Raw genomic sequence first — 11,012 nt, forward strand, 5'->3', positions numbered from 1 at the left:
CAGGGAAAACTGTGGAAAGTTATCTAACATACCTTTATTTGTATAGGAATGTAAAGATGTCCTGCATAATCCCCAGACATCCCATTGGCTTTGCTTGAAGCTTTAAAATGCTTTGCCTCTAATTATCAGACTGTATCATTTCTCCTCAGGCAGAGTCTCAAAGGAGCAAAGAAACCCATAAATTCTTCTCACTGGGTTGTTAGGAACACACTGGGAACAGAAGGTTCCTCATTAGAGGTGAGTAGATTATATCTGTTTTTGATTCTAAGAGTCCAGTGACTCATGGCCTCATCAGCGACTTGAAGTTGATTTCCTAATAGCCCACCTTGGTCATTCAGCCATAGCTCTAACAATCTGTTTTGATAACTGGTCTAATACCCTGTTGATTTCGGTATTGACCATTTGTTGATGTCCATGTGCAAGGTCGTCTCTTGTGTGGTTGACAAAGGGTATTCGCTATGACCACTGCATTCTCTTGGCAGAATTCAGTTAGCCTTTACCATGCTTCATTTTATTCTTCAAAGCCAAATTTGCCTGTTACTCCAGGTTCTTTTGAGCAGAACATTTTTTTTTTTTTCTGGTGTTAGATTCGATTACATTCTTTGCAGCCAAAAATGGAGAAGCTGTTTGCAGTTAGCAAAAACAAGACCTGGAACCAACCGTGACTCAGCTCATCAGCTTCTCATAGCAAAATACAGGCTTAAACTAAAGAAACTGGGGAAAACCACTAGGACAGCCAGGTATCAGTTCAGTTCAGTCCCTAAGTCATGTCCGACTCTTTGTGACCCCATGGACTGCAGCCCACCATCATCAATTCCTGGAGTTTGATCAAGCTCATGTCCATTGAGTCGGTGATGCCATCCAACTATCTCATCCTCTGTCATTCCCTTCTCCTCCTGCCTTCAATCTTTCCAGCGTCAGAATCTTTTCAAAGGAGTCAATTATTTGCATCAGGTGGCCAAAGTATTGGAGTTTCAACTTCAGCATCAGTCCTTCCAATGAATATTCAGAACTGATTTCCTTTAGGATGGACTGGTTGGATCTCCTTGCAGTCCAAGGGGCTCTCAAGGGTCTTCTCCAACACCACGGTTCAAAACCATCAATTCTTTTGCACTCAGCTTTCTTTATAGTCCAACTCTCACATGCATGCATAACTACTGGAAAAATGATAGCCTTGACCAGACGGACCTTTGTTTGCAAAGTAATGTCTCTGCTTTTTAATATGCTGCCTAGGTTGGCCACAACTTTTCTTCCAAGGAGCAAACATCTTTTAATTTCATGGCTGCAGTCACCATCTGCAGTGATTTTCGAGCCCCCCAAAATTAAGTCTCTCACTGTTTCCATTGTTTCCTTATCTATTTGCCATGAAGTGATGGGACAGGATGCCATTATCTTGGTTTTCTGAATGTTCATTTTTAAGGTATGACTTAAACCCTCTGTGAATTTGCAGTGGAGATAATGAATAGATTCAAGGCATTAGATCTAGTAAACAATGTGCCCGAAGAACTATGGGCAGAGGTCCATAATATTGTACATGGCAAATAGAAGGGGAAAAGGTGGACATAGTGGAAGATTTCCTCTTCTTGGGCTCTAAGATCACTGTGGCTGGTGACTGAAGCCATGAAATCAGAAGATGATTGCTTCTTGGCAGGAAAGCTATGAGAAACCTAGACAGTGTGTTGAAAAGCAAAGACTTAACTCTGCCAACAAAGTTCCATATGGTCAAGGCTATTGTCTTCCCAGTGGTCATGTATGGTTGTAAGAGCCGGACCATAAAGAAGACAGAACACCAAAGAATTGATGCCTTAGAACTGTGGTGCTGGAGAAGACTCCTGAGAGACCCTTGGACAGCAAGGAGATCAAACCACTCAATCTTAAGGGAAATCAACTGAATACTCATTGTAAGGACTGATGCTGGAGCTGAAGCTCCAGTATTTCAGTTGTCTGATGCATACATGACTCAATGGAAAAGTCCCGGATGCTGGAAAAGATTGAGGGCAGATTTGATATAAATTGAATTTACTTCAAAATTTTAACACCAGATAATGACAGATTCCCACAGTGTTTTTCAACTATGTCTGAATTAAAGGCATTGTATCCATGTGTTTATAGTCCTTGTAATTTACCTGCTTCTAATATAACATGAGTTTTCCAGATGTATCCATATCATTGCAAGGATCAATGTCATTTGAAAGTCATCATTTTTTTATTTTTTGCTAGAGGTGAGGTCAAAATAAAATATTAAAGCATTCATTTCACTACTTTGTGGCTTCATCACACCATAATATCTAATTAGTTAGAGGACTCTCACTCCCTCCCACCTACAAATCTTTGAGGCTGTCAAATCATCCCTTAAATGACTGACTGGACATCTATTGGAGACTGGAATGAAAAAGAAAACCTTTACGATTACAAATTTACACACAGGACAGTCCTTTCAAAATTATGAAGTGGGAATGCATCTTTTGCTTAAAATTTAGATTATTTTCCATTCTTTATTTATTTAGTAGTTCTTACCAAAACTCACTTTATTGTCTCTCAAAAACTTGCTTTGATATTTAAATATATGTATTTAAATATATAGTTTTGATCTCTCTTTGTAGATTACATTTACTTTCATGCATTTATTGTTGAAAGGTATAATTGGCGGCACTGGCAGAGGGGGTGGGGGAGAAGGATTGGGGATGATTTGGCTTCTCTAGCCTCTGTACTTCATGTAGTTTTACATGAAGGTTCAATGTTCACTCTTGTCCGTTGTATTTTGTACATATTTTCAGGTGATTATTGGTCATTTGTATATCTCCTTTGAGAAATTTCTGTTCACATCCTTTGTTTTTAATTTGGGTATTTTTCTGTTGTTGAATTATAAAAGTGTTTATACTAAACATTATTCAATACTTTATACAAAACATTATTCAATACATTAGACACATCAGACATATGATTCCCAACTTTTTCCATTGTGAGGGTCACGTTTTTAGAACTTTGAGACTGTCCTTTGACAGACAAAACTTTGTTTTAATTTTCATTTAGATTAAAGTCAATTTGTTTATTTTTGTTTATTTTATTTTATTTTTTTACTGTTTATGTGTCATATCTAAGACACCTGTCAGGAACTAAGTGATTTGGGAGAGAGAGAACTGAGCTGCCAATTAAATTAACAAACCATAAGCATAAGATTTAAGATTCTAGCCACTTATTACAATGATAATCTCATCATAGCTCATGAAGGTTAATAATCATTTTTGCATTTATTCCCAGTTTATGTTTCCCGAATGGCCTGGCTGGACAAACACAATCTGACGCTGCTGACTGAATTCATCCTCGTAGGAATCACGGATCTCCGGGAGCTACAGGCGCCTTTGTTTGGACTCTTCCTCACTGTTCACTTGGGCTCAGTGGGGGTAACTGGGCTTGGTTACTCTCACCCTGATAGACTCTAGGTACAAACACCCTTGTACTTTTTCCTCAGACACCTGGCTTTCACTGATCTTGGCTATTCAACAGCTGTAGGGCCCAAAGTGCTGGTAAATTTTGCCGTAGATCAGCGTACAATCTCTTATCACTGGTGTGCTACCCAGCTCACTTTGTTCAGTACGTTTATGGTCAGTGCAGTTTTCATCCTGTCTGCTGCGGCCTATGCCCGCTACGTGGCCATCTGCAGCCCTCTGCTCTACGCAAGCATCATGTCACAAAGGTTATGTCACAGACTAGTGGCCATTCCCTATCTATGCGGCCTCTTTTTGTCTCTGCTGACCGTCATAAAATTTTCATTTCACCCTTTTGTGGTCATAATGTCATTAATCATCTCTATTGTGATAGTCTGCCCTTGATATCTTTGCTTTGTTCAGACACACGTGAGATTAGATGGATAATTCTGATCTTTTCAATTTGTAATTTGGTTTCATCTCTTCTGATAGTTCTCGTGTCCTATATCTTGATCCTTGTCGCCATCTTCAGGGTGAACTCAGGAGAAAGCAGACACAAGGCTTTCTCCACCTGTGGATCTCACTTGACAGTGATGATCATATTCTATGGCACTCTCTTCTTTATGTACGTGCAGCCCAAATCCAGTGATTCCTTTGATACTGATAAAATGGCATCTTTATTTTATACTTTAGTAATACCCATGCTGAATCCGATGATCTACAGTTTGAGGAACAAAGAGGTGAAAAATGCCCTCTCTAGAAATTGGAAAATATGTGCAAATATACTATTTAAAATTCACTCTAGGATATGCTAACAATGGACGATGTATTAGTGAATGTATACTATTATTGGTGTTGTTTAAGCCTTGTAAATTTGCCTCTATTGGATGAACAAGAATTGATGTATGAGAAGCATAGAAATAAAGAAAACTATTCATTACTTTGAAACAAGATATCATTAACAGATGACTAATCCCTGCTCAGATATTCACCCATACCTACTTTCAGGCCCTCATCTGACTGCCATTCCCACGTGTTCTCACGTGTGACCTACTAACGTGTTTCTTTCTTAAAACACTTATTTTTATAAACCAGAAAATGTATAGTACATTCACAGTTTTTCTGTAGTAGTAGCAGAGTAAAAGGTACAAAAAGAATGGCTGATAAATATTACATAAATGATTCATTCAGGAAAATAAACATGCATTGCTATTTTAACAACCAAGACTCTTTCTTCATGAGGCTTAGAGAAAATACAGAAAATTCGAAGAATGAAAAGTGAGCTCTATAGTATGGCTGGTGGTGTTGAGCAATATGAAAATGAAAAGGAGGAAGTAGCCAGGATGGAACTTAAATTTTGATTAAAGTTGTCAGGTAGCCCTCTGTAAGAATATTGGTTAAATAAGCACTTGAGAAGTTGAGTGAATGGAATATGTGTATATTTAGGGGAAGACTGCTTCCAGTCAAAAAATGAGCAGAAGGTCTAGATAAACATTTCTCCAAAAAGACATACAAATGGCCAATAGGCATATAAAAAGATGCACAACTTTGATAATTATTAGAGAAATGCAAATCAAAGCTACAGTAAGTTATCACTTCCCACTGTTCAGAATGACTATCATTTTAAAAGTCGACAAATAGTATATGCTAGAGAGGGTGTGAAGAAGAGGGAATCCTCCTACACTGTTGGTGGAAACATAATTCCGTGCTGCCACGATGGGCACAGCTTAGCGACTGAACCACCACCACCACTATGGAAAACAGTGCAAAGTAGAGTTGCCATGTGACCCAGCAATCCCGCTTCTGAGCACATGCATGGAGAAGAGCAATTCAAAAAGATACATGAACCTCAAGGTTCATAGAAGCACTGCCAACAAAAGCCAAGACCTGGGAGACAGCTGTCCACTGAGGGGTGGACAGATAGAGGTGTGGTGCATGTGCATGTCGGAACACTGCTCAGCCATAGAAGTAGAAGGCAGTAATGCCACTTGGACCGTTATTGATCGATGTAGAGCGTATCATGCTAAGTGAAGTCAGAAAGAGAAAGACGAATACCGCGTGATATCACTTACGTGTGCAATCTAAAAGCAGTGCTACAAACTAACTTAGCAACAGAACAGAAATAAACTAGAGGCATGGAAAAAAACTTATGGTTCAAGTGGTAAGTGGAGGGAAGGATCAATTTGGAAATAGCAGATAAAGACTATATATCTATCCTTTATGGTTTATTCAGTTCAGTTCCGTTCACGGTTTATTACAGGATATTAAATATAGCTCCCTGTCCTTTATATATAGCTGTATACATATATAAAATCTACATGATCCATTGTTACTTTCAGTTTGTTTAATTACTTACATAATGTCTAGAGACAGACACTTTTTCCTTTAAAGGACCTCAGTATTTGCTTTTGAAGACCTTTAACTGGTTAGATGAAACCCACCTATATTTTGAGGAGCAATTGGCTGTACTGAAAGTTTATTCATTTAAATGTTAATAAAAATTTAAAAAAGAATAATTTTCACAATGACACTAGACTGATATTTAACTAAACAATTGGGCACCACAGCCTATTCAAATGAGTACAGAAATTAACCATCAAAGCAGGAAAAAAGAGAACATTAATAAAGGGTAAAAAAATAGGAAACCAATATATGTAACTTATTTACAGGTACATGCAAACTGCTCTGGATTATTAATAGCTACACCTCATTACTTGCATTCTGTTATATTTTAATGCTTCAGGGACAGTCAAAAAATTGCTTGGCAACTCCTCAAGGAGGGTCACAGAGGGAGAGAAAAATGCATAAATTGTTCTATTTGTGTTGCAAATCACATGAGAACATTAGAGGTTTCATTACAGGTAAATAGCATATTTCATGTGGTGCCTTATTTTAACAACAGATGGATAGCTTTGGTGACGTTTGCAAGATAGCAGTTTTATTCTATGTCAAATCACAGCAAAACATGAGGATATTTGGTTCTTTTCCATGTACAACTTTCTATTGATAATGTATGACCAGAATAGAACTACATCCCTTTTCCTGCCGATAACCATTCAAATATTTTCACAAACACTAAGGAGCATCTTTGAAATATCAGTGTCATATTATTTAATATTTGGAGGCCTGGCGTCCTGCAGTCCATGGGGCCACAAAGAGTCTGACATGACTTAGGAACTGAGCAATGGCAACAGATGTTTTCTATAAATGCTTAATTCTATTAATAAGAAAGGACACAACAGTGGGACAAGAAAACCTGAAGATTCAGGAATTAAAAGAAAAAAATTAAGTCAGAATTACAAAGCTGCTGGTGGTCACCTCCTTGTTTGGTATTCTTCGAAATTCTTAGTCATTTAGTGACTCTGGGATCTTATTGCCTTCCCAAAATATTGTGTTTTTAATGAAAAATTAAATCAAGGTATTCATGGGAATATTTCTGATCTCCTGATGAGCAAAAGCAGGGTTTTCCATCTTGCATTGTGATGTGAAAAGAAATTTTTGGAGGCTAGGAATTTTGAGTACCCAGTGTTTTGGTAAATCTGCAATCCAGCAAGTTCAGTTTCCAGTGGAATTGGACAGAAAACACATAACTTTTTTAGAGTATAGTTCTAAAATAATAATCAGGAGATCAGCACAGGTAGTAAGCTATGGAAAAGTAATTTCATACATATCATACAATTCTAAAGCTGGTGAAACAAACAAAAAGTTCTCTTCAATACTCCCCCGCCTTATCTTATAGGAAAATCAGCATTTACCAGTGTAGAGTTTTTTTCTTTCAGTAGCCTTTCAGAAGCAAACTAAACAAAGATTTATGTTACTTCATGTTTGCCTATTTGTAGTGCCATATTTCTGATACAAGAAAGCATGTATATGGGGATAGGTTAAGATATCAGAGGTTCAAAATCTTATAAGCAACGCACTTGATGAGATAAATGTGGATTTCCAATCAACACATACATAATTTAATTTTATGAATATTATATTTTTATTTACTTTCCTAGAGTTCACAGGGAATCCTGACACTTATTTTTCTTATAATATTATTGATTCTATTTCTTATTTTTTTTAGTAATGCATTAGTATATTTTAAAAAAATCTTTTTTTTTTTTTTTTGGGTATTGCTTTCCTTTTAATTGTTGACACTCCACCATGTCTGACTCATTGTGACCCCATGGACTGCAGCATGCCAAGTCTCCCTGTCCTTCACCATCTACTGGAGCCTGCTCAAACTTATGTCCATTGAGTCGGTGATGCCATCCAACCATCTCCTCCTCTGTCATTCTCTTCTCCTCCCGCCAATTTTTCCCAGCATCAGGGTCTTCTGAAATGAATCGGCTCTTTGCATGAGGTGGCCAAAGTATTGGAGCTTCAGCTTCAGCATCAGTCCTTCCAATGAATATTCAAGATTGATTTTCTTTAAGACTGACTGGTTGGATCTCCTTGCAGTCCAAGGGACTCTCAAGAGTCTTCTCCAACACCACAGTTCAAAAGCATCAGTTTTCAGTGCTCAGCCTCTTTTATGGTCCAACTCTCACATATGTGCATCACTATTGGAAAACCACAGCTTTGGCTATACAGTCCTTTGTTGGCAAAGGACACCTTGTCCCATGTCTGGTTCCAGCTGTTACTTCTTGACCTGCGTATGGGTTTCTCAGGAGGCAGGTTCGGTGGTCTAGTATTACCATCTCTTTAAGAATTTTCCACAGTTTGTGGTGATCCACAGTCAAAGGCTTTGGCACAGTCAATGAAGCAGAAGTAGTTGTTTTTCTGTAATTCTCTTGCTTTATCTATGATCCAATGGATGTTGGCAATTTGGTCTCTGATTCCTCTGCTCTTTCTAAATTGAGTTTGAACATCTGGAAGTTCTCGGTTCACGTAGTGCTGAATCCTACCTTGGAGAATTTCGAGCATTTCTTTGCTTGCCTGTGAGATGAGTGCAATTGTGCAGTAGTTTGAATATTCTTTGGCACTGCCTTTCTTTGGTACTGGAATCAAAACTGACCTTTTCCATTCCTACGGCCACTGCTGAGTTCTGCAAATTTGCAGGCATATTGAGTGATCACACCATTTTGGTTATCTGGGTCATTAAGGTTTTTTTTTTTTTTTTGGTTCTTCTGTGTATTCTTGCTAGCTCTTCTTAATATTATCTGCTTCTGTTTGGTACATACCATTTCTGTCCTTTATTGTGCCCATATTTGCATGAAATATTCCCTTGGTATCTCTAATTTTCTTGAAGAGATCTCTAGTCTTTCCCATTCTATTGTTTTCCCCTATTTCTTTGCATTGATCACTTAGGAAGGCTCTCTTATCTGTCGTTATTATTCTCTGGAACTCTGCATTCAGGTGCTATATCTTTCCTTTTCTCCTCTGTCTTTAGCTTCTCCTCTATTCTCAGCTATTTGTAAGGCCTCTTCAGACAACCATTTTGCCTTTTTACATTTCTTTTTCTTGAGGATGGTTTTGATCGCCACCTACTGTACAGTGTTGCAAAGCTCAGTGAATTCTTTATGTTAAAAAATCTACATTCTACTCTGGTATCATTCTGTTTTCTTAGCAATATTCATGGTAAGGATGATGTTTTCTTAGGAATATTCATATATATCTTTAATTAACTGTAATTATACCTCTGCATTTAATGTTGTATGGAGGATATTTGCAGCCTTAATGTGAAATCAGACAAAATAACATTCTGGAAATATATGATACATATATATATAGATAGATATAGATGTATGTTTGTATATCCTTTCTTTAAATTTTTTTTCAGTATGATATTGTATAATATATAATAATTTTAAAACTTTTCTTTTTCTATAGAGAATCCTTTTATCGAAAGGAAGTATTTATGAAACTTTCTTAGTGGAAAAAGCATGCTACCTGAATTGGATTCTCTTTACACATGCACGTATAAATTCTTTTGTGCAACTTCTCTAAGTATTTATGTAACTAAAACCAATTTTAGTTACATCACAGTCTCTCGAGTGGCTCAATTTCCTCATTGTGACCTTGGCTTCTCCCTGGCTAAATATACCGTCCGTGTTACAAGCAATTCAACATATGTCAGTTTTAATGAAAATGCAGTTGGGGAGGGGGAAAAATGCTACATTTTAAGAAAATTTATATTACATATTTTAAGTTATGGAAGGTTTAAAACTTGAGCAAGAGCCCACAGATGGTCCCAGTTGCATCCGTGGGGGCTGTGGGGACATTGAGGGCTGTTTCCTGGGTAACACAGCACTCAGTCTGTGCACCATTGTACAGCCAAGAAGGAAGTCACACAAAAGAATTTATATGTGCGTGTGTAAGGAGAATCCAATTCAGGTAGCATGCTTTTTCCACTAAGAAATTAAAAGCAAATGCAGACAAAAATTCTATGTATTAGATATTTGAAGGGTATTTTCAGATAACGTCAATGCAATTAAATGTTTAAATCTCACATATCTTCCCAACAACCTGGCAAGAAAGAGATTGAAATAACCTACCATATATGCCAGGGTACTCATTTGCATATGCAAAAGTATAGCTATAGCAGAGATTATATCAACCCATGTATGTTATATGGAATGTTTCCCTGTGGGGAAAAAAAAAAAGAATAATAATAAAAAAAAACCAGTGTGGTATCATATGTTAGAATTCCCTTATGTTTACACCTTTGTTCAATATTAGTCAAATGTATTAATTTTATCATCTTGCACCCCCTGTAGACATAAGGGCTTCTGATAAACTTATTTTAATGTAAGGGCTTCTAAATGTTTCCATGCATATTGCAATTTGGGTTTCATTTTCTATGAGGTAAAGTTTAGCATGTGTACTATGTAGTATATGTGACTTTAATTTTGTGAAAGCAATGGTGTGATGGTCATTACACAAAAGATGACAGAAAAGATTGCTTTCACCTATAAAATAGCACCTAAAATTTATAAAAATTTTTTAGATATGTTTCCCTCATCTATATTTATATCAATCCATACCTATATCCACACATATACCACTGCTGGTCAGTCTTGGCCCTTTGGCATTTTGGTCTGTATAATTCCTTATTGCTATGTCCAACATTTTGTGACCCCACAGATTGTTGCCACTGAATTTTCTTGACAAGAATACTGGAATGGATTGCGATTTCCTCCTCCAGGGTATCTTCCAACCCAGGGATTGAACGCATGTCTCCTGAGTCTCCTGCATTGCAAGCAGATTCTTTACTCACTAAGCCATGGAGAAGCCCCCTTGTTGTTTTGGCGGCAGCCCTAATATATTAGGATAAATACCAGTCTCACTGGTTTCTAACTACCTCCAATGCTTACAACCAAATCGCCTCAAAATATTGTTACATGTTCTTTGGGGGGTTAATCTTCACCAGTGAAAAACTACAGGTCTCTCTCTTTCTCCAGATGTATATTTATCTCTCTTTTTTATTTCTATTTATATTTGTATGTTTCATTTAAAGGACACAGAAGTCCCTCTTTGTGTTTAAGATATAATTTAGATGTATTTATGTCATGTATGTAAACTGAAAGAAGTTACTGTATTTCATTCATGATATCATTGACTACACAATGTCTCTATTAAAGTAGGTTTTCTGATAAA

Source organism: Muntiacus reevesi, chromosome 9, assembly GCF_963930625.1.
Source record: "Muntiacus reevesi chromosome 9, mMunRee1.1, whole genome shotgun sequence".
NCBI classification, from domain to species: domain Eukaryota; kingdom Metazoa; phylum Chordata; class Mammalia; order Artiodactyla; family Cervidae; genus Muntiacus; species Muntiacus reevesi.